Source organism: Callorhinus ursinus, unplaced genomic scaffold (assembly GCF_003265705.2).
Source record: "Callorhinus ursinus isolate GAN/ISIS: 27379988/994484 unplaced genomic scaffold, GSC_fseal_2.0 scaffold3, whole genome shotgun sequence".
Taxonomy (NCBI): Eukaryota; Metazoa; Chordata; class Mammalia; order Carnivora; family Otariidae; genus Callorhinus; species Callorhinus ursinus.
In genome coordinates, this window is record NW_027397065.1 from 30,266,440 (window position 1) to 30,288,598 (window position 22,159).

The window sequence follows — 22,159 nt, forward strand, 5'->3', positions numbered from 1 at the left end:
TTTCAATAAAGTAGAGGTTATAAATAAAAAACTGGGACCAAAGAAAATATGCATCCAATGAGAAAGTCAAGAACAGCAAGGAAGTTGGGGTGTGGATGTGCAGATGATGAACTTCTACCCACTTAGTCATGTAGTCATGAGTTTCCTGATGGCCACAGGAGATGGGAGGGGCATGGGAAAACTAATCAGCCAAATAATTCACAGGGCACAGGACCAGAAACCCTCTAGTCCCAGTGTGAGAGAAAACGTTATCAAGGCAAGACCAAGTGCCAAAGTATCCCAGCAGCTCCCTCCATTTCTAACTGGCTTTGGTCTGGGAGAGAGGTAACACAGCTGGTTAACCCACCTGGAACAAACATGGTTTCAGATAGAAACTTTTCCTGCTCTGGTGTCTGCCTCTGGGTCATCCCATTGTCATTCAGGTGGCCTCCTTCCCTCAGGCCAGATTTTTCCTAGGAGAGAAGCAGCATGTGATGTGGTTTTTGGAATGTTGGTGAGGCCGGGAGCTGACAGCCAAGAAAGAATTCTTGAGACGTCTTTGGTGCAAAAAAGGTGATTTTATTAAAGCCCGGGGACAGGACCCGTGGGCAGAAAGAGCTGCTGCCCCGGGGTTATGAGGGGTGGCTGATTATATACTTGGGAGTTGCGGGAGGTAAGGAAAGGGGAGGTGTCCAAAAGGACCCTCATATGCTAAAGAAGATTTACAGGATACTGGAGGCCTTGTTATTGTCAAGCTAAAGTTGTTTTTCCCTCTAGTAAGGCACTAAGATTAAGATAGTTGGGAGCTCCCTGGAGGAACGTTGTACTCTGCCTGCCTCAAGTGTTTGACAAGGGGCTGCAGGTTATAATGAAATTTTATTTTGTTTACTTTTCCTCTACCTCTGTTTCCCACAACACTCACGGAAGGGAGGGTGATGTTAGGGCTCCAGGAAATTGAGTTATGGGTCTCTGGAAGTTAGGCTATTGATAAGAATGCTTTTTCCTTGTAAATCGCTAAGACTTTGGTAAACTGATGGAGACTCGTGTCTCGCAGGACTGTGGTCTCTATCAGTTCACCATTCGTTTTTCCTTCCCTTAGCTTTAGGGCAGCCAGGAGGGCCTGAGGAATGTTAAACATATCCCACTCTTGGGGGGAGGAGGTTGCAGGGTGTCAGCTTGTGCTTTGTCCTCAGCTTGCCTTCTGCTCCCTCATCAGCATGGACTCCAGAAAGAGCCCTGGCAAAGAAGCAGACCAGGTTCTGGGTCTCGGTCCTTGTCTGGACAGTGGCCGGTTGCTCATGGATTTGTGCAGGATTCCATCTTCATCTGTAAAATGGGCATACCTAATTAGGAGCCCCACACAATTGTCATGAGAATTTGTTAACAGCTCTGAAAATATTTCATAAACTGTGTGACCAGTGACTCCTATGACGGGTTGAATTGTGTCCCTTTAAAGAATGTTAAAAATCCTAACCTGCAGTACCTGTGAATGTCACCTCATTTGGCAATAGGGTCTTTGCAGATGATCAAGGTAAGGTGAGCTCATTAGGGTAGGTGCGAATCCAGTATGACAGATGTCCTTATAAAAAGGAGAAATTTAGACACACAAGAGAGAGATGGTGTGAGGACGCAGGAGAATGCCACCTATAAAGCTGAGGATGCCTGAAGCTACCAGAAGCTAAGAGAGAGGAACAGACCAGATTCTCCCTCACAGCCCTCAGGGGGAACTGACCCTGCCAACACCTTGATCTTGGACTTCTAGCCTCCAGAACCCTGAGATTTGAAATTTCTGTTATTGAAGCCACCCAGTTTATGGTGTTTTGTTATGGCAGCCCGAGAAAGTTACTATGGCACTGATGAGGGAGCAGAAGGCTAGCTGAAGACAAAGCATAACCTGACACCCTGCAACCTCGCTGCCAACACACACTCCTGGGTGGGACATGGGTGACATTCTTCCAGGGATCTCCCAACTATCTTAATGTTAATACGTTGCTAGAGGGGAAGACAACCTTAACTTGACAATGGCAAGGCCTCCATTATCTAAATACCCAAGTAATAAATGCCCTCTGAAACTCCATGAACCAGGGAAGTGCAGAGGTCTCAGCTCTCACTCCCCCAAATGGAATTTCTGGCTCCCTCTCACAAGCTAGACTGCTAAGAAGAAGCCCCTTCTGTGCCTTCCTCTGACTTGGTAGTGAGGCAGGGCATGCTTCCCTTGGGTATAGAAGAGCATTTGTCCCTTTGGCCACTTTGTCCAATGGCCTTGTGACCATCCCTTGCTATTCAGGTAGTGGGACCAGAGCTCAAACACCTCCCATGTCTTGTATGATATGTGATCCGTGCAGGTGGGCATCTCCACAGGGCATCTATCAAACAATCAGGATTCAATCTCGGTCAGTCTTAGTCATCTGTTCCTGGTATCCTGAAGACTGAACCCCTGAAAAAAAACTCAGGCAACATGACCTGCTCACCCACACCTCCCACACCGTCTCTCATTCTGATTAGATCTGGTGTGTTCTTTCCTATGGCTACTGTCCCAAATGACAACAAACTTGGTAGAAATTTAGTCTCCCACACTTCTGCAGGCCAGAAGTCCAAATGAGTTGCACTGAGAGAAAATCAAAATGTCAACAGTTTTTGCACTCCCCCGGGGGCTCTAAGGGGGAATCTGGTTTTTGCCTCTTCTAGCTACTGGAGGCTGCTGCCTTCCTTGGCTTCGGCTGCTTGTCCTAGGCTTGTAGGCGACCATCTTCAAATCCTGCTTCGTGGTCACATCATCTTCTATTTCACCTCCATCTCCCTCTGCTGCTCTCTTATAAGGATATATTTCATTATATTTAGAGCCCACCTGGATAATCCAGGATAATCTCCCCAGCTCGAGATCCTTAACCTTATCAACTTTTTTGTCATTTAATGGAATATTCACAGGTTTTAGGGATCAGGTCTTAGATATCTTGGGGGGGGGCATTTTTCAGCATACCATTCCTGGCTTTAATTCTGTAACCCATCTTGGCCATGCCCATTTTGGTAAATGCAGTTGAGGTATCAGAATGCACAAGCTATATGGGATCCATCATGGTCAAGTTTGGGGTAGGGATGGGTGGTCACTGATGAAGCTACAGGGCTGGTAATTGAAAAGAACAAAATCAAGGAGATACTGAGCTTGTCTGAGACAAGATAAGGCAAAAGATTTGCTCAAACCCCAGTATTCATGGTCCAGAGAGAAAGAAGTTCAATTCTGTATCTTCATGTGTACCTATTCAAGAGCCTGCAGTAGTTTCCAGAACCATAGAAACAGCATTGCCCACAGCCCTATGGCAACTTCCTTCTGTTTTCCACTAAGTTACCTTTCCTGGAGCAGATAAAATTGGTTGTCTAATCAGTGTTTATTTCCTCCTTTCTTTCCTTCTCAACAGAGCCCAGATTTGCTTTAAGGACTCCCCTCCCCGACATGAGGATCTTGGGCTTTAAGGAGGCGACCTCTGCCCTTTAAGTTGCAGATTAAAGTTCTGATTAAAGTTCTGATTAGGGCACCTGGGTGGCTCAGTTGGTTAAGCGACTGCCTTCGGCTCAGGTCATGGTCCCGGGCTCCTGGGATCGAGTCCCGCATCGGGAGCCTGCTTCTCCCTCTGACCCTCTCCCCTCTCATGCTGTTTCTCTCTCGCTCGCTCTCTAATAAATAAATAGAATCTTAAAAAAAAAAAAATAAAGTTCCGATTAAACCAGGCAAGTCAGGATGAGTCAGTTTACCACACCAGTGAATGGTTGTCATGAGCATATGGCAGATTACTGGTCTATTGGGACAGGAAGGAATGTCTCTTAGAGGATTTTGCAAAATGGTTTCCTTGCCCTTCCAAAGAGACACAGAGAAGTCATGGCCTCCTTTCTTCTCTGAACATGGTTGTGACTCGTCACGCCTGGAAGTGTTTTACCATTTAGTGAGCATATGGAAAGCCGATGTCAGAACAAATTTCACTTACCGAAAGTGGCAGAGTGGAGGGCAGAAAAATATGGGTCTTTAATTAGATAACTGAGCTACCGAATTAGCCAACCCAGAGAGAGCTACCTCACTTCCAGAGTTCTTATGAGGTGAGATATAATTTGCTTTATTATTTAATTTGAATTAGAGTCAAAAGTATCCTAAGTCACCTCCTGTCCAAGACCTGATAATGCCAACCCATTTTTCTTTCCAGCAACAGAAATAGAGGAACGGTCAATGTTATACATAGAAGCTTATATTAAATTTTGAATCAGGGTCCATTTTTATAAAACAAATTAGAAAAAAATTGAATTTACCAAAACTCCTCTTAGAAAGCAATCATTGTCTTAGTGGGAAAAATGGTTTGATAAGTATTTGAGGTCACAGCAGAGAATGCGAAGCATTTGATCTTGGGCAGAACAGAGGAGAGATATTGATTGTGCTTGGGAGGGTATCAAAGTGGTAGAATAAGAGGGAAAATGGAGGGGAGTGAGGAGATGGCTGAAAGCTAGGGACCGAATGCTGTCACACCTTCTGCTGGACAGTCCCCACGTCTCCCCACTCTGGTACAGTGTCCAAAAGCCACAAAATGTGGACCACTTGTAGAAACCAGTGACAGAGCTGACTGTGGTCTCTAAGGATTATAGACAGGGTGAAATGATAGCACACAAGAAAGCCGGTTATGAAGACAGAAAGAATCACAAGTAATTCTCCATGAATTTCCCCCAAATCACGAAGAGACATTTGGTTCTCTAAGTTAGTCTTCAGCATTGCAGTCTCAGCAATAGGGTGCCATAGGTTATATCGGGGTCACGTGACTAGTTATGTTACCATTCCTAATATCTGTGTCTGTCCCACAAATCACACTGGGCTATCTGGCCCAACCACTCCCAAATTTTGGACCCCCAGCCTCCCAGTGATCTTTGCTTTGAGTGCTGTCGCTTTACCTTAATCTGCCCCACACTGTGGCCAATGCAAGCCATGCTCACCAGCCCCTTTTGGAAAAGCATAGCCTCCAATACCTCATCCTTCCAATAGGACTTTGCTCTTTCCACCTCGCTTGTAGCTTTTTCTTTTTTGCATGCATGGCATCGTGGGTCCTAGACTTTTCAGCGTGTTCGGGGTTTGAATATAGTCTTTCCATGGGAAATGCTTTCTCAGCAGAATTCCCCACCATGGGTATCCAGACCTGCCATTTGCATAAGTAAGCAGTCATTTGTACAGATGAAATGAGCAGTTACATATGTGCAGTTAGGTCCTAATAGGTACCGTATGCTTCAATTACCCATTTTCCCAGCCCCCCTGACTGATTGGTTATTAATGCAACAGATGGAGTAATTTAGCACTAGCAAAATCCCCAAATGCCACCCTTCCCTCTACTTCCCAGACCCACGAGCTTCTCCTGGCATCCTCTACTTCTTTGTTGCTGCAGAATCAATGCCAATGAACAGTATCCAACACATGCCCTTAGTTCCACTGACAATTAAATTGCATTTTTTTTTAATGAGGGTGCCACTCGGGAAACCCAGCAGGCCTTCATCGTCAAGGAGACTCTCGGCTGACAAAAGCTGGGTTTCTCAATTGCATCCCGTGTAAAAGCTGGCTTGTTTGGAGCTCTGTCGGCTGGAAGTCTTCAAAGTATCTGAAGTTCAGGGCTAGGGATAACTGAGGTTTGCTAAGAGGACCCAGAATTTTGCTGAGATCCTGGGGTCCTTGTGTGCCATCTTGGACAGACTGATGATGGTCAGCACACTCCCATCAGACCATCAAAGACTCAGAACCCCTCAGAGGTGGAGGCAAACAGGAAATCGTTCCGGCCTGCAGGTTGCACGCTGATTTCCTTGAAACCCTGAGAGTTCCCGGAGATACCTGTGAGGTATCTCTGGCAGGGAGAAGCCTGAGCAGAAGGGAAGCTGTCCTTCACAACCCTGCATCAACCAGACCTGTTCTGTTCTCACTTTGTGCACTTTATCATTTATTGGGCTTATTCATACGAATAGAAAATCCCATGGCCAAAGTCAGCTGGAAAACCCAACAGGTTATTAGTTTCAGACCTGGCCTTCTAAAACCTTCCAAATTCTTGATGTGATGGGGGGTAAGAGGTGGTAGAACAGAAGCTATTTTTAAATATTTTACAAAGCTTAATAGCGCTTCTCCGTTTACTGACTGCTCCCTAAAATGTCAGGCAGTGGTCTCAACCACCCCCAGCTCCATCCACCACCTTCACGGCCGTGACTCACAGGCTTCTGCCTCCAGCACAGACCCCTTTTCCCGAATCCAGGTCTGAATCCAAGCTTGTCCACACTGCCTCTCCTCTTGCAGCTCTCAAGGCATTCCTACTCAGCTCGTCTCCTCCCTGTTGCTCACGGCCCCCATACACAGATTCTTTTCTGGCATTGTCCTCTCCACACAAGCGCAAGGCAATTTCCTCTATTGAGCCGCATAGGACAGAACCCTACAAATCCCCCTTGGCAACACTCTCTCCCTTTCTTCACCAGGTGCTGTCAATTTCCCTTCCTAAAATCTTCATAGATCATTTACTCCCTCCATCCCTTTGGACTTCACCCTACTCCAAAAATCACTCAAAGAAGCAACTGTAAAGTTTCTTACCTGGTCCCTGCTTCCATTTCCCCTTGTCTTCTCAAAACTCCTCCCACACTGCAGCCGAAGTGTAAACTTTTGGCAAGACATATCTGACCACGTCACTCCTCCTCTTAAGTCATGTCAACGTTTTCACATCTTACGATGAAGAACACAATCCTTAACAGGGCCCAAGGCCTTTACAAGGCCAGGCTGCAGCCTCATCTCTCAACACAGGCCCCTTGCTGCTGTGTTCCAGCCTCTCTGCCTTTTTATTAGTTCACTGTATACGTCAGGCTCCCTTCCACCACAGGGCCTTTGCCTGTTCCCTCTGCCTGGAATAGTTCTTCCTCCCTTTTCTGTCTAAGCACTCTTTCTCAGCTCTCTGGTTTCTAGTCCCTCTTGATTTGTATGTCCCTCCTGTGCCACACTTGCTACAATCCAGTTTATGGGTTATTTGACGAATACCTAACTCTGTTCCATCCCCCACTGGGCTTGAACGCTCCACTTTTTGAGGCTGTCACCTGGCCTCTGCAGCCTCCGTGGGTCTGGGCTGCTAGCACTGAGGCATTCCCCACTACAGTGGGCACCACGGGGGACGTGATGGAGGAACACTGACACCACAGCTGGCTTAGATGCTGAGTCGCCAGCAATTGCAGCCCGGGCTTTACAGATGTGGAAACAGTGCTAGGTGTTGCTGAGGCAGCAGCTGCTGGGACCGAAGTCAAATGACCCAGCCCAGAGGCAGATGGGGCCTCAGTTGGGAATGCTTCCTGTGAGGGTTAATTTTATGTGTCAACTTGACTAGGCTAAGGGACTCCCAGAGAGCTGGCAAAACATTATCTCTCGGCGTGTCTGTGAGGTTGTTTCAGGAAGAGGTTAGCATCTGAGTTGGGGGACTGAGTAAAGAAGATCGCCCTCAGCAGTGTGCATGGGCATCATCCAATTCCTTGAGGGTCTGAATAGAACAAAAAGATGGAGGGAGGGCACATTTGCTCTCTGCCTGAGCTTCACCATCCATCTCCTCCTGCCCTCAGACATCAGTGCTCAGGGCTCGCAGACCTTCAGATGCAGACTGGGACTCCGCCACTGGCTTCCCAGAACCTCCAGCTCTCAGATCATAGACCTTCTCAGCCTCCGTAACTGCATGAGCCAGCTCCTCATAGAAAATCTCTATCTATCTACATCTACCCTATTGGTTCTGTTTCTCTGGAGAATCCTGACTGACACATTTCATATTATGTAATTATTCTCTTCTTAGCTCTGGTACAATGGCAGGAATGGGGAAGGGCATGGACTTCATAGTGAAGTTTTGAATCCTGGCTTACACCTCATCAGATGTCTGAGACTCCTCCTTTGTCTGCAGAATGGGGGCAATTGTGGTATCTGTGGCGCCAGATTGTGGTAAGATCATTTTTTCAAGCGTTTTTGGGAGTAGTAGGCAGACAGGAATGCATGGGCAATTCTAGAAGGTTGGGGGAGCAATTTAAAGCAGTTACTGCATATATGAAATAATCCTGAAACACACGCCATCATTAAAAATGAATATAAAGTGTACATTCTAGTCCATAACGTATCACTTTTTTTAATCATTGAAAATTTCCCTCAACATAATTTTTTTTTTTTAAAGCAAAGCTTTAGGGGCGCCTGGGTGGCTCAGTCGGTAGAGCGTCTGCCTTCGGCTCAGGTCATGATCCCAGAGTCCCAGGATCAAGTCCCGCATTGGGCTTCCTGCTCAGCAGGGAGTCTGCTTCTCCCTCTGACCCTCCCCCATCTTGTGCTCTCTCTGTCTCTCTCTCATTCTCTCTCTCTCAAATAAATAAATAAAATCTTAAAAAAAAAAAGCCCAAAGCTTTAGGAAGAACTTTATCCTGCAAATGTATATATCCACCCTCTAAAACACCATCAGAATCCCCTTATGGGTGACAGAGCATCATAGTTTAAAAAACGCAATTCAGGACAGAAGACAATGACAGAAACAACTACTATTGATTGAATATACATTAGGTGTTTAACTTGCATTTCCTGAGCATCAAGGCTCAGGGAGATTAAATGCCTGACCCAACCAACAGTGAGAATTTGAAACCAGTTCATCATATGTAAAGGTCAGATTTGTACCCACCAGACTGTATGGCTTCCCGATGCATGTTGAGCCCCTGGTGCAGTGTCTGGCCATAGCAGGGACTGAGAGCAATTCCCACTGTGGCCCGTGACATGCCGTAGTCAGCTGGCATCCCCAGGAACAGGCAGCCGAAAGCCATGCCCTTTCTGCTGTCACTAGGCACAGACATAACTAGGATAATTTTGCCTCTTGTTCATCGGTAGAGCCTAAATCTCTTTCTTTCCCTCTGCTTCTCTCTGGATCAGATAGCTGCAAATTTGCCAAGTATTCCCCAAAGCTATCAAGCTGTTACCATTTAATGGGGAGCCAGGGAACATCATGGCCGGTCTCTACTCTGCATTACCCAGATCAAGAGCTCCGTAGATGGAAGTAGCTGCAGCCAAGTCAGAAGCTGTTTTGCAGGTCAAGGATGCACTCATGGCCTGGGGAATTTAGATAGCCCCTTTAAAGGGAAATGTTATGGAAGCTCTGTATCCAAAGGAAAAAAATAAAATAAATTGAGTTTGAGTGGAAAAATACTAAACCAAAAAGTTTCTGCTATTCTTCTGTTAAGTTGTTGTAAAGAAGATTAGAGTCTGAGTGTGATGATAACAACTTTCCTATATACTCTCTTCTTAAGCAATCTCTTGATTATAACCATTGTGTGTATGACAGTCATCCCCAGCTACGTCCATCCATGCATCCCTCCACCCAACCACTTGTCAACAGAGGGCACTTCCTCTGGGCCAGGCAATACCCGTTCCTTGACCTCTACCAACTAGACACTGAGGACGGTGCTACTCTGCCTCCATGCTGAAAACGAACAAAGTCACCTCAGCCTGTGACACAACCCTGAAGTTGTCACCTCTCCCTTCCCTGCCCCCAGCTTGCTCCTCTTACAGCTTGTGTAGTGGCCTCACCGTATAGAGTGACTGGATTTGGCTTGGACACAAGTACAAACCCTGAGAAGTTCTACATGTACTGCATCTCCGCTGATGCAGTGAAACTCCCCTTTCTAGCCTGGTGAGGAAAGAAGGTAGAATTGGATGATCGCCATTTTGCAGCCCCTAATGAAAGAATGAATTTCGGCATGAATAACAAGAGGACATTCACCTCAGGAAAAGAGACAGTCAGATCTGTCTTCCTGATCCAGCTGCTTCCTGAGCACAGTTCCGCATACACAGTGGGGCTCCCAGAGCAGCCACCCAGACCTGTGAATCTTCTCAAGCCAACCACCAGCTTACAGGAAGTACAGAGGACAGAGGAACTTAGCAAATGCCACCAAGGGAATGCAATTAGCAAAGTCCAGACTGTGGGAAACTTAAGAGGGCAAATGACTCAGTTCCTTCAGCAACAACAAATTGCAAGATGATGGGGAAAGAATCTACAGTTTAAAAAGAGTCTTAGGAGACACACTAGCTGATCACAGAGTGGACTTTATTTGGATCCCAATTCAAACAAATAAACTTAAAAAAACGTATATAAGACAACTGGAACGTATAAACACTGACTAGATGATTAATAATATGAAGAAATTACTGTTGACGGTTCTGGGCTATGATGACAGTATTGTGATTTTATTTTAAAAGGGGATTTTTTTGGTCCCAGAAACAGAGAGTAGGATGGTGGTTGCCGGGGGCTGGGGCTGGGGAAATGGGAAGGTATTCCCAAAGGGTACAAAGGTTCAGTTATGTACGATGAATAAGTTCTAGAGATCTAATGGATACCTGAAATTGCTAAGAGGATAGATTTTATTTTATTTTTTTTGTCTATTCACACTATAATTACATTTAACCCTCTTACCCATTTTAGAATTAATACCTGAAATATATTTTGAATCTGTTTCTCTCCATTTCCACTTCCAACTTGCTAGAGTATTCCAGATCATCTCTCTCTTTTTTTAATTTTTTTATTGTTATGTTAATCACCATACATGACATCATTAGTTTTGGATGTAGTGTTCCGTGATTCATTGTTTGTGCATAACACCCAGTGCTCCACGCAGAACGTGCCCTCCTTAATACCCATCACCAGGCTAACCCATCCCCCCACCCCCTCCCCTCTAGAACCCTCAGTTTGTTTTTCAGAGTCCATCGTCTCTCATGGTTCGTCTCCCCCTCCGACTTACTCCCCTTCATTCTTCCCCTCCTGCTATCTTCTTCTTCTTTTTTTTTCTTAACATATATTGCATTATTTGTTTCAGAAGTACAGATCTGTGATTCAACAGTCTTGCACAATTCACAGCGCTCACCATAGCACATACCCTCCCCAATGTCTATCACCCAGCCACCCCATCCCTCCCACCCCCCACCATAAGAGGATAGATTTTAAATCTTCTCACTATACACACACAGACACACACACACACGTGGTGAACCGTAGAAGTGGTAGATAAGCTAAGTAGCTTGATTGTGGTGATCATTCACCATGTATATGTATATCACAACATCAAGTTGTATAGCTTACACATACACAAGTTTTATATGTCAGTAATATCTCAATAAAGCTGTTAAAATAAAATAGAGGAGTTTTCGCTTTTTGAGATACACACTGAAATATTTGCAGATGAATTGATAAATGTTTGGCATTTTCTTCAAAATCATCCAGGGTGGGACACCTGGGTGGCTCAGTTGGTTAAGAGGCTGCCTTCTGCTCAGGTCATGATCCCAGGGTCCTGGAATCGAGTCCCACATCGGGCTCCCTGCTCAGCAGGAAATCTGCTTCTCCCTCTGCCTCTATCCTTTCCCCCTGCTTGTGTTCTCTCTCTCCCTTTCTCAGACAAATAAACAAATAAAATCTTAAAAAAAACAAATAAAATCATCCGGGGTGCAGACGGAAGGCAACAAAGTTGTTCATAATTGGCCGTTGTCAGAGTTGGATGATGGCTGTATTGGAGTGGGATACACTATCATCTCTCTAGTTATTTATGTATATTTGAAATATAGTGTAGTTTTTTAAAACTTTGAAAAATAATGTCTTCAGCAAGAATCATTAACAAATATTTTGTCCAGCCCCTACCATATGTTGTGCACTAGTCTAGGTGCTCGAAATAAATCAGCAACAAAACAAAGATTCCGACCTTCCTGGAGCTCACATTTGGCAGGGGGTGGGGGAGAAAAACCATGAATTTGATTATTATGTTTAAAACCATAGGAGAAACTGTGAACGGACTAAGCGGGGTTGGAAGTTAGAGAGGGAGTGGGTTGTCACTTTGAACTGAGTGGTAGGGACACTTGCGTGGAGACCCTGGCAAGAGATGAGGGAGTTAGCCAGTGGGTGTCAGGAGGAAGGGCATGCCTGGGAGAGGTAACGGCCAAAGCGAAGGCAAGAGGCAGGCGTGTGCCTGCTACGTTTGACCAACAGCAAGGAGACCAGCGTGGCTGGAGTGAAGGGAGTTTGAAGATGTATAGACCAGAGAGGTATGGGGGTGGGGGGAAGATCGCGTAAGGCCTGTGTAAGGACTTCGGTTTTTACCCTGAACGGGGTGGGGGTAATGCAGAGTTCTGAGCAGAAGAGGTACATGATGGGACTGCCTTTAGAGTCCCCTTGGCTGCTATGCTGAGAATAGACTGTACGGGTCAGTGGTGGTAGCAACAAGCTCACTTAGGAGGCTCCTACCATAGGGGGACGGTGGCTCCGACCAGGGAGTGGAGGTGGACACAAATGCTTGGATAATGGATACATTTTGAAAGCAGAGCCGCCAAGAATGCAGACGGAGTGAAAGAAAGGAGTCTGGGATAACTCCGAGGTTTATAACCAAAGCAACTAGATGGATGAAGTTCCATGTCATGCCACCTCAGGTGAATTTCTCTTTCACAGCCAGCAAGTCCAGAATAAGCCATCCAGGGCCGGTGAGGTTGCTGCACCTTGGTCTTGGGCCCAGACTATTCCCAGCTTTCTTCTCCACCACCCCCCAGAAACTGTGCTCAGCCTCACGGTCCAAGATGGAATCCCAGCCATCACATCCATATTCCAAATAGTGGGATGTGGAAGGAGAGAAAGGGGGGCAAATGGGCCAGCTATATTTTAAAAACATTTTCCAGAAGCTGCCATACAACTCTTTTGCTTACACCCCATCGTTGGGAATTTAGCCCCATTCCTGGGATGCCAGGAAATATAGCCTCTATTCCAGATAAGCCAACAAAAAACTAGAGGTTTCATCACTGAAGAGGAGGGAGAGAACAGATCCTAGGGTAAGCACATGCAGACTCTGCCACACCATCCATCTTGTTGCCCAAAGTGGAACCTCAGTCCTTCCTAGGGGTTCTTCCTCAAGTAGTGTCAATTCTACTTCCTCAATAGAATAGCATGCTGCTCATCAGCCTAGGCTTTAGAGTCAAAGAAACCCGAATTTAAATCCCTGTTCTGTCCCTTAACATCTATGCAACTTCACACTTCCACTCTGTGATCTTTTGCGTAAGCTTCTCCCAGGCTCGGAATGCCCCTTATCCTTACTCTTCGGTTAGCATGCTCCTAGTCATGCCGCGATACCCAATCCCAACGGCCCCATTTTAGGAAGGCTTCCATGACTTTGTCAGAGTGCTGTGAATTCACTTTCCTTACTTACTGGGATAGTTTTGTACCAATGACTGAAGTTCGGGAAAATTACCTTACCTCATTTAATCTTTATGACAACCTTGCTCTCCGGAATATCACACCTATTTTACAAAGGAGAAGTATGAAAATGTGGCCCAGAGAAGTAAAAGGCAGAGTTTACACTGGACATCAGAGACCCTGATCTTTCTGTTAGCTCCGAGTCCTAGGACACAGACCCTCTATGTCTTACTCCAGTGAGAAAGCCTGGTCGCGCAGACCCCTCCCCGGTGAACCTCCGCTGGGAATGGCAGCAGACACCCCCCACCCTCCCCCACCCCCTGCCAAGCAGTGGGCTGAAGATTCCCTGCCTGCTGGGGAGTGAGTCGATACCTCATTCTTTCCTACGTACTAGGTCTAATTCATTTCTGTACGCCCAGCACACAATTAGCATTCAGAAAATGTTTCTTATATCTCAACTGTTTCCAAATATTTAAATGTCCGCATGTGTAAGAATTAAATAAATGGTAGCTATTGCTATCATTGTAATTACTGTTATTATTACAAGTATTTTGCTGTCACGGGTACAAAATTTATGTGGTTGCCTGACTCTTAATCCATATGTTTGTAAAACAAGTCAACAGAGTGAAAATTCACCAAAGAAAACCCAAACAGAGAAAGGTCTTTGGAAAGTGGCCACCATAAAGAGCGGTGTTTTTAGGGGGGCTGGCCACCCTGCCACAGCTAAATGGGCCTTCATCACTCAGCACACGGAGCCCACAGCATAATCCAGGCACGTTTGATAAAACTTCTGTCTTCTTTCCAAAGCCTTAAATCAAAGAGAAATTTGCTTGCAGCATCAACTATAATCTTAAAAAAGCAGCGCATTAGCATCAACAATGGGATTAATTAGGCTTCCCTGGAAACTGTTCAAACAAAGGATTGCGCAGTTCCCCAAGAAGGTCAAGGTTTTCGTTCTTTTCTGCAGCAGGCCCGCTCTGTGAGGGCCCACTGCTCTGGGGTCTCGTGCCATCCCCGTCACTTGTTCCCAGGGGAGGGGTCTGTGCAGCCGGGCTTTCTCACGGAGGTAGCACTCAGAGGTCCTGCGCCCTAGGACGGGGGGGCTAATGGAAAGATCGAGGTCTTTGAAGTCTAATACAAGCCCTGCCTTTCATCTCTCAGGGCTTCATTGTCCTGCTCTGTAAAATGGGTGTGATATTCTCCACAGAAGAGCAGGTTGCTGTAAAAGCTGACAGAAGTAATGTGGTTTTCCCAAACTTCAGTCGTTAGCACATCGCTATCCCGATCTCGCCAAAAGGCTGTACCTGTTTCGATGCTAATGACTGAATATTTGCTTTTAATCAGTGTATTTTAGGGGAAAAGGCTATAGTCTTACCCTAAGTAGAAAAAACAGGATTTTCAAATTACGCAACCCAAAACGATTAAAGAAAAAATTTTTAAATTCATGTACCACCAAAAATTACCCTGTTAACCAGTAGGGTATTATTTGAGCCAAGCTTTGGGAAACACTGTAATATTTGCTGTGTGAAAGGAAAATCCCCCGGGGGCACAGACGGGTGGGTCTTTGTTCTCTGATAAAACCTTATTCTCCTTCCTGTCTCCCTCCTCAGCCGATGTCCTCCCACCAGAGTCTCCCCACTGGCTCTGGGCAGAGCTGTTTCCTCACTATCTTAATAGGTCCCTCCTCCCTGAGAAGCCCACGTTTATGTACACTGCAAGGGTGTTGCGGAGGGGGACACATCCTCTCCTGCCTGGACCCCCACACGTCATGGGAGGTGCCGGAACCACCCTCCCAGCTTTGGTTTGGACTTGGGCACCCTGTCCCATGACTCTCTGAGGGGAGCCAACTGATCTCTTTCTCCCAGTGTTATTTCAAGTATTCCAAGTGGACTAGAGTATATTTTCCTTTGAAATTCCTATATTTGGCCTACTGGAACACTATTGTGTTTTTCAACGGATGTATCATCAATTTTAGCTTTTTTCATTGCACATGACAGGAAAATCCTTCCTGGATGTATTTAAGTAAATAATAGGAATTTACTGGCTCACATAACTACATAGTCTGGAGGCTTCAGGCCAGGCTTGATCCAGGGCCAAAATTATGTGACTAGAATGAACTTCTCTGTCCATTTATTAGCTCTGTTTTCTTCAGTGTGGCTTCCTTCTCTGCAAGTTGTCCCCCTGTGGTCATGAATAACAAATGTGAGCTCTCACGGCTCAGGTATCCAATTACAAAGCCTACGGAAACATGTGAGCCTCACTGAGGCAGTCTTCTTAGCAAATCCTGGAATCTGTTCTGACTGGAAATTTTAGGGTACATGCTGACGCCCAAGTCAATCAATCCCCGTCACGAGGGATTATGCCACTTTGATTACTCAGTCCTGGGTCAGTCAGCTCCTCCAGAAAGACACAGGCTGAACGTGGGGCAGGAGGTGGCCCACCGGAGGGAAACTGGGGCATGACTCAAGCAGAGTGAATGGATATGGGGCAGAAACCACACATATTCAGGCTATCGGTATTATCTTCAGCTGCTTCAAATAGAAAAGCAAAAAAAAAAAAAAAAAAGGCTTTAAAAAGTAGAAATAGAGTTCTCTCACATGAAACAAATCTGGAGGTGGGTATTGCAAAGCTGGTATGATGTCGTTAAGAACTTGCACGGAGCTTCTATTCTCCCAATTATATCCTGGTCCTGGCTGGATGCTAGAGGCATCAGCTGTTATCCGAGTTGGCAGTAAGAGGAAGCAGATAGCTTGTGGGGGAAACAGGAGGCAAACGGGCTCCCTCCCAGCCGAGTTAACCACCACTCCCATCGCAACGAGCATACCTAGTTCCAAGGTATGGAAGGCAGGCTGGATGAGGAAATTCTCACTTCCCCCAAGCAGTGGGATGAATTAGGCCCACCCATCTCTGGTGTCCAGCCTTGAGGGGGTGCTCCGTAAACGTCTGCCGGTGACAGCCATGGCGAAGACACGTCTCGGGTGGAGAGAATAGAAGGGTAGGTGGCCCTGGGTGTTATCTGAATACGAATGGAATGCACGCACTAATAGATCCTCCTGAGCCATGAATTCGGAAATCAGAAATCGTGCATCAGAGTGGATCCACCTGTTTCCGACCATGCTCAGCGCTCCCCGGCAGCACAATCACATGGTGCCGACAAGCAGCTCCGAAGCGCAGCGCCTTCGGAAGTGCTGATTCCTTAGCAAGCCAGCACGCAACTCCACGGCTTCCCTTCCTAGCCTGTGCTAAATGGGCCTTTAAACTGAGATTGTACTGCTGGCGTGGTCACTCGAATTTGCCCTCCATGTGTGTGTTGGCATGGCTCAGTGTTTCTAAGGATTTTTACTTTGGATGTCTTTCCATGGTGCCTGCCCATGAGCTGTTCCCGTGGCCTTCCCAGGGGCCGTCAGGAACTACCTGCCCAGCATATGCAGGCCCTTGCTTTCAATGGATTTCAATTCTGGTAGGACTTTTAAAGCTGGGTTGTGGATTTTATCTTTTTTCATTTTTCCAGGACAGCAAAATAGCTGAGTCAGTGTGGAGTTGTACAAAATCCATCCCCTACATCATATTTCTCCAGACCCTATACCTTCAACACTTCTTTCCGTCCTTTGTTCCCCACCCCACCTTGTCCACAGGGTGAACTCCTTCTGTGTTCAAGAACCAGCTGCTCAAACGTAGCACCGCTACCCCCATCTAATCCTGTGTTCTGACCCTCCAGACATCTCTAGCAAAACCCAGCTAGCTACCTGCTCCGGTTCGGGGGCTTTCTCCAAGCTCTGCCATCTTTGACCTTGAATCTTCTTTCTCTCCTCCGGTTCCTGCCCTGTGGCCTTGACTCAAATCTCCAGCTCTGCCTGGTGCCCTGGCTGGAGGGCTGCCCCAGGCTCCAGGACACTGTGCCCGCTCCCAGGCTCTGCCTCCCTGTGGTGTCCAGGGGGTGCGGGAGGGAGTGGGAGATCAGCTTCCCTTAAGGGATTTTGTCCAGTTGCTGGAGGAGGAAGGCCTGCCTAAGAATCTGACCTGATAGAACTAAAAGACAATCATGCTTTCAAAGTGACTTGCAGTTCCCACATTTCATAGGCCAAAGGCCCAGGGTGGATGACTGTTTTATTTAGAAAAATTCATTCTGGGCCCTTTGGGGTTTAAGGCAAAGAAGCTCAGAGCTTTATCTGAGGCCCAGAAAGACACTACATTTCTCTGCATAATCAAGTCAGAAGAATGAGGAGCTTTCTCTGGGCAACCAGAAGGCAGGGAGGAAGGGCCTGGGGATCCAGAAAGACAGGGGAAAGGGTCAGGGGAGAAAGAGGGTCCCAAACACAGGGGAGCAGGCTGGGCCATGGGGAGAAGGTGGCCCCAGGAGAGACTCTGTGGAGTGCAGGTGGAAGGTGTGAGAGCAGGGATTGGAATAACTTGTTTCCTGCTCTGAGCTCTAAGGCCTTTATGACAACTCCCCCTGCCCCCAAACACACAGGCTGAAGACACATCTGTTAACACGGTCAACACTGGAGGGACTGGGGGTGGGAAGGAAGGGGCAGAGAGGGGCAGTAGCCTCAGGCAGCCCTGCTAATGGGGGTCACTAATTGTGTTGGGGGCAAGAGAGGCATACGGGACATTAAGAGAGTGGAAGACACGAAGACAACCCTCGGGAATTCCCAGAGGAAGTCCTCCAAGTGTGTGATGGGGACCCAGTCCAATTTCTTGGCCATTAAGTGTGGCCCCAGAAGACTGGGGCCAGCAGGGTCCCTTGTTTTTAGTTTAGTTGGAAACCTAGGTAGGGGGCGCCGCCCAGCCCGGCCTCTCCAGAGCCCTCCAGCCTGCTCAGCCTGGGGCGCTCAGAGGCTGTGTGCGCACTGCCCACACTCAGGGTCTTGGCCGGCTGCTGGCTGCTTCTTCCACGAGGCAGAGAGAACTTGACATCACTGCTGGGTCATCTCCAGACTCCAGGGGCTGGTTTCTCGCCTGGTCTCTGGCCCCGCCAGCTCATGTGCCCACAGCAACACAGCTCTCAGCTGCTCGGCTCCACCTAGATATGGGGAGACAAGGAGCCCCCATGGGTGCGGCCGGCGTGTCCTGGAGAAAGTCATCAGGGACCGCAGAGGAGGCAGGGAAAGCTGTGGGGTAAGGTCGGGTGTGGATGCCACCCTCCCTCCTACAACTTGGGCACGGCCTGGGCACTCGCCTCACCTGTCCGGCATGGTGTCATCATCTGGAAGAGGTGGGTGGGGATGCCTGCTCTGAGGGTTGTAGGAGGGGATGCAGATGGAGTGCTGGTACAGGGCAGGTGCCTTAGGCAGCACTGTGGGGCTCCAGATGGGCTTCCTGCCCTTGGCAGGACCCCGACCTGTGACAGGCATGCAGCCCTGTGCCCAGCCCCGAGGAGCCGAAGCTGGCTGGAGCTGAGGATGATGTCAGAGCCCCAGCTGATCCTGCTTCAGGTTAGGCCCTGGTGAGGAAAATCCAGTGTCGTCAGCAAAGTAGGCCATCCCCCAGGGTTGGGGGAGGCTGAAACATAAAGGCTCTGAGAACATGAACCCCCACCCACTTCAGCCCAGACCCAGGCCTCCAGCCACCCAGGCCAGCTCAGTGAATGAGATGGAGTTCTGGTAGGCCCCCATACCTGTCATCTTGGGGACAAGCCTGACCTGCTGCTCACCGTTCCCAGGAGCATGGCCTTAGTTTTCCAGACAGGAGGTGCTAGCCGCCCTATCAGTGAGGCCCCAGGCAGGTGCCCACAAGCAGGAGCTTGGGAATGAGATGGGTCTGGGGCGATCTCTGACTCTGCCACCCCCGTTCAGCTATGGGAACTTAAACAGTCACCTCCTCTTTCTGAGTCTCCGTTTGCTCATCAGAAAAGTGGAGATGCTGCCTAAGAAGGCAGGATAATTAAGTGAACTCATGTTCTTCCCGAGGCAGCGTGGAATCCCTCCAGGATTCGAGCCGGTCCAGGCCCTTGGCAGCTGCACACGCCCGAACACATAATGTGACGGCCTCAGTTACCCGCCCAGAGAAGGCTAGCCCCGAGTACTCTGTCCTCTGCCCTCTCACCGATCCTTGAGAGCGGGGCATGGGGAGACGAGTTGGTCCCCCTGAGAACCCCAGAGTGGGCCTCAGGCCCGGAGGTGAGAGACGCTTGGTACCCCATTAATTGCTCTGCTCTCTCAGCCAGGTGTGGGCATCCTGGCCGGGCAGACAGTTCAGGGGATGAGGTGGTAGGAGCTGAGGTTCAGGTTTAGGGCAGATTCGGTCTACATGGCAGAGTGCTTCAGAGGATGATGGTATTAGAGCAGGGCCAACCTGGCTCAGCTCTGCCCTGATTGGCCATGGGCCCCTGCACCTCAACCATACTGACAGGCTTGAAAGGGTGATGAAAATCTGCAATGCATCCTAGACTCACACAGGGACTGGCTCCTGGTAAGCCCTAAGAAAGCCTCAAGTTCTTTCACCAGATAGACTTTATTAAGAAGAACAGAAAACCCACCCCAAACTGACTTAAAAACTACCAAAATGGAAAAAAAAAAAAGAAAGAAAGAAAAGAAAAAGGAATTTATTGGCCTTATAATTAAAAAGTCCAGCGTGAACAGCTTCAGGTCCTACGTGATCCAGGGGCTCAAATACCCACAGGCTATGCTCCAGGGTGTCCGGCTCTTGGCTCCATATCCCACAGTCTCTCCATCCCAGTAGCAAGTTTGTCCAACAGCTCCTGTGCTCACTTGCTTATACCCTCTCATTTCTACAACCAGCAGGAAAGGTGTAAAGGCTTCCTCTGGGGGCCATAAGCATAGCCCCTGGGTTTGCTCCAACCCAATTTGATTGTGTTGGCCCAAGGCCCGTGCCCAATCCTTGAGCTTGCCCGGGAGGGCCTCGGGGATGGAATTTGCTGACTGGCCCAGGGGAGTTCCACTTCTGAGACTGAAAGCGAAGCCCCGGCCAACTGCATGGGGTCAGGACCTGTCCCAAAATTAGAATCAGGAGCTGCTATCGCAAGAAGGGAACATGGCTATCAGACGGGCATACATTGACTCATTACTCCACAACAACTGGAGTCACCTAAATATATTTGTCTTCCAGAGCCAGATCCCTCTATGGCCTTGACATCGGGAAGGTTCTTCTGTCCCCCTGGAGACTTGACCTCACTCTGGAGTGGCAGGAGGCCTTTGTCCCTGTACCTCAGGCCCCTGACAGTCTTCACTCCCATTATAAACCAAGCACCCCATCATATGGTGGAATCGGATCTAATGGAACAGGAGGAAGTCTGCTGTGTTCATCATGGAAATGGCCCCATTCTTGGGGGAGGCTGAATCGAGTGTGTCTTCTTAATCACAGAAATCCAATTATCTTCTCTCCAGAAAGCTGGCGTGTGGAGACCACTTTCTCTAATTAATTGGTTCTATTGCCTATGCTAGGCCTTTCAGGGGGCCTGAGATAAGAGTTCCGTCTGGGAGGCTGATCAGGGATGAGAGGCCAAGGTGGCCCAAGGCCTCCCATTAGCTGAGCTCAGCGAAGCAGCCATCCCAGGTCAGCTTTGCCGGAGACGGCCTCCCGCTCTCCACACTAGAACATGTGTTGCCAGCACTCAGGGGAGGGGACCCTGTCTTCCCTTTGTTCCTCACTTTATCCTAAGACCTGGAAAAATGTCTCCACTCTGGAGTTGATGGGCTGGTTGTAAAGGCTAAGTGACTGGCTTAGCGCCATTGCCCGGCCTGTGCGTACACTTCCACATTTTTGCCTTCTGCCCTGCAGGTCCCTCTCTTCTGCCCGCCCCTAGTCCCAGCTAAGTCTTTTTCAGAGAGGACTTCACATGCGCTCTTTGAGTAGCCCAGCCTGGCTGCTGCAGCTGCCCTGACCCCGCCCGCCAGCCTCACAAATGCACCAGGCCTGGCCACTCCAGGCTGGCCATTGCGGAGTATGAAGAATGGCCTCCAAAGACATCCACGTCCTCATGCGCAGAACCTGCGAATGTTACCTTAGGTGCACATCAGGGAGACTGGGTTCAGCTCCCCGCACTTGGCAAGAGGGGCACATACGGCGGAAGATAGAAAATGAGGCCCATTATATGTGGTCCTGACTCCCAGAATCTCCTCTACTCAGCCAAACCCCCAGAATCAGAAGTGAATAAGGTTCCTAACACGCACTGGGCACCCAGTAAATGCCACGTGCCACATGCTTTACGTGCAAGACCTCACTCAATCTTCACAATAAACCTAAAAAGAAAGTACTATTATTTTCCCCATTTTATAGATGAGGAAATAATAGCCTACGATCGCCTTGCTTGCAAGTAGCAGGGCCAGGAGGCAGAGGCCGCTCTTTCTAATTCCAAAGCTGCGGAGCGGCCTCACGTGCCGTCCTGCCCTGTCCTGTCACAGTGCCTTTGTCCTTGCCAGCCGGCCAGCTTTTGATGCTACTTGAAAGTCTAGCCAACGGCGGACTTCACCTCGGCATCCTCGCTTGCTCATGGTGGGAGAGGGGCTCGCAAGGACTGGAGAAACCATCGATGAAGGCATTAGGCCATTCCACTGGGAAAGCCACAGACTTTCTAAAACAGTGCTGACTCATCAGGGCCTTCAAACTGCCAGCTGTGTGGCCATATTTGGCCCAGAGATGTACTATTTCTCTCCATGTGATGGCAATGCTTCCCATGCTTGTTTGCTCTTCTCTTCTTTTTTTTAAAATTTGAATTACTGTATTTCTTTTTTTTTCCCCCCTTTTTCTCATTTTAGCCTCCCTGAAATCAAGATGCCTGTTAAAGTCACTGTCGGGGAGCCATCAGCTGTGACACACATTGTTACCTGTGCACATCCCATCGCTGCTTGCAGAATGGGGGTTAGCAGCCTGCAAAAAAATCCTGGAGGCAACAGTGGGGTAAGCACAGAGGATGATCCTGTGCGGCCGAATGCAGATTCCCACAATGCTGGCAGAGAAGCCACATGAAGCAGTTTCTAAACGGGTGGACGTTTCAGAAGAACTTT

At 48.2% G+C, this 22,159-nt stretch overlaps 1 long non-coding RNA gene across 1 annotated transcript; it reads left to right on the top strand.

Annotated features, from left to right (window-relative positions):
* Positions 1–248: 248 nt before the first annotated feature.
* LOC141371400 (uncharacterized) lies at positions 249–9,162 on the top strand. The gene is made up of 3 exons (XR_012376342.1): positions 249–552; positions 7,800–7,942; positions 8,906–9,162. It is a non-coding gene; the product is annotated as an uncharacterized lncRNA (long non-coding RNA).
* The last annotated feature ends 12,997 nt before the right edge of the window (positions 9,163–22,159 follow it).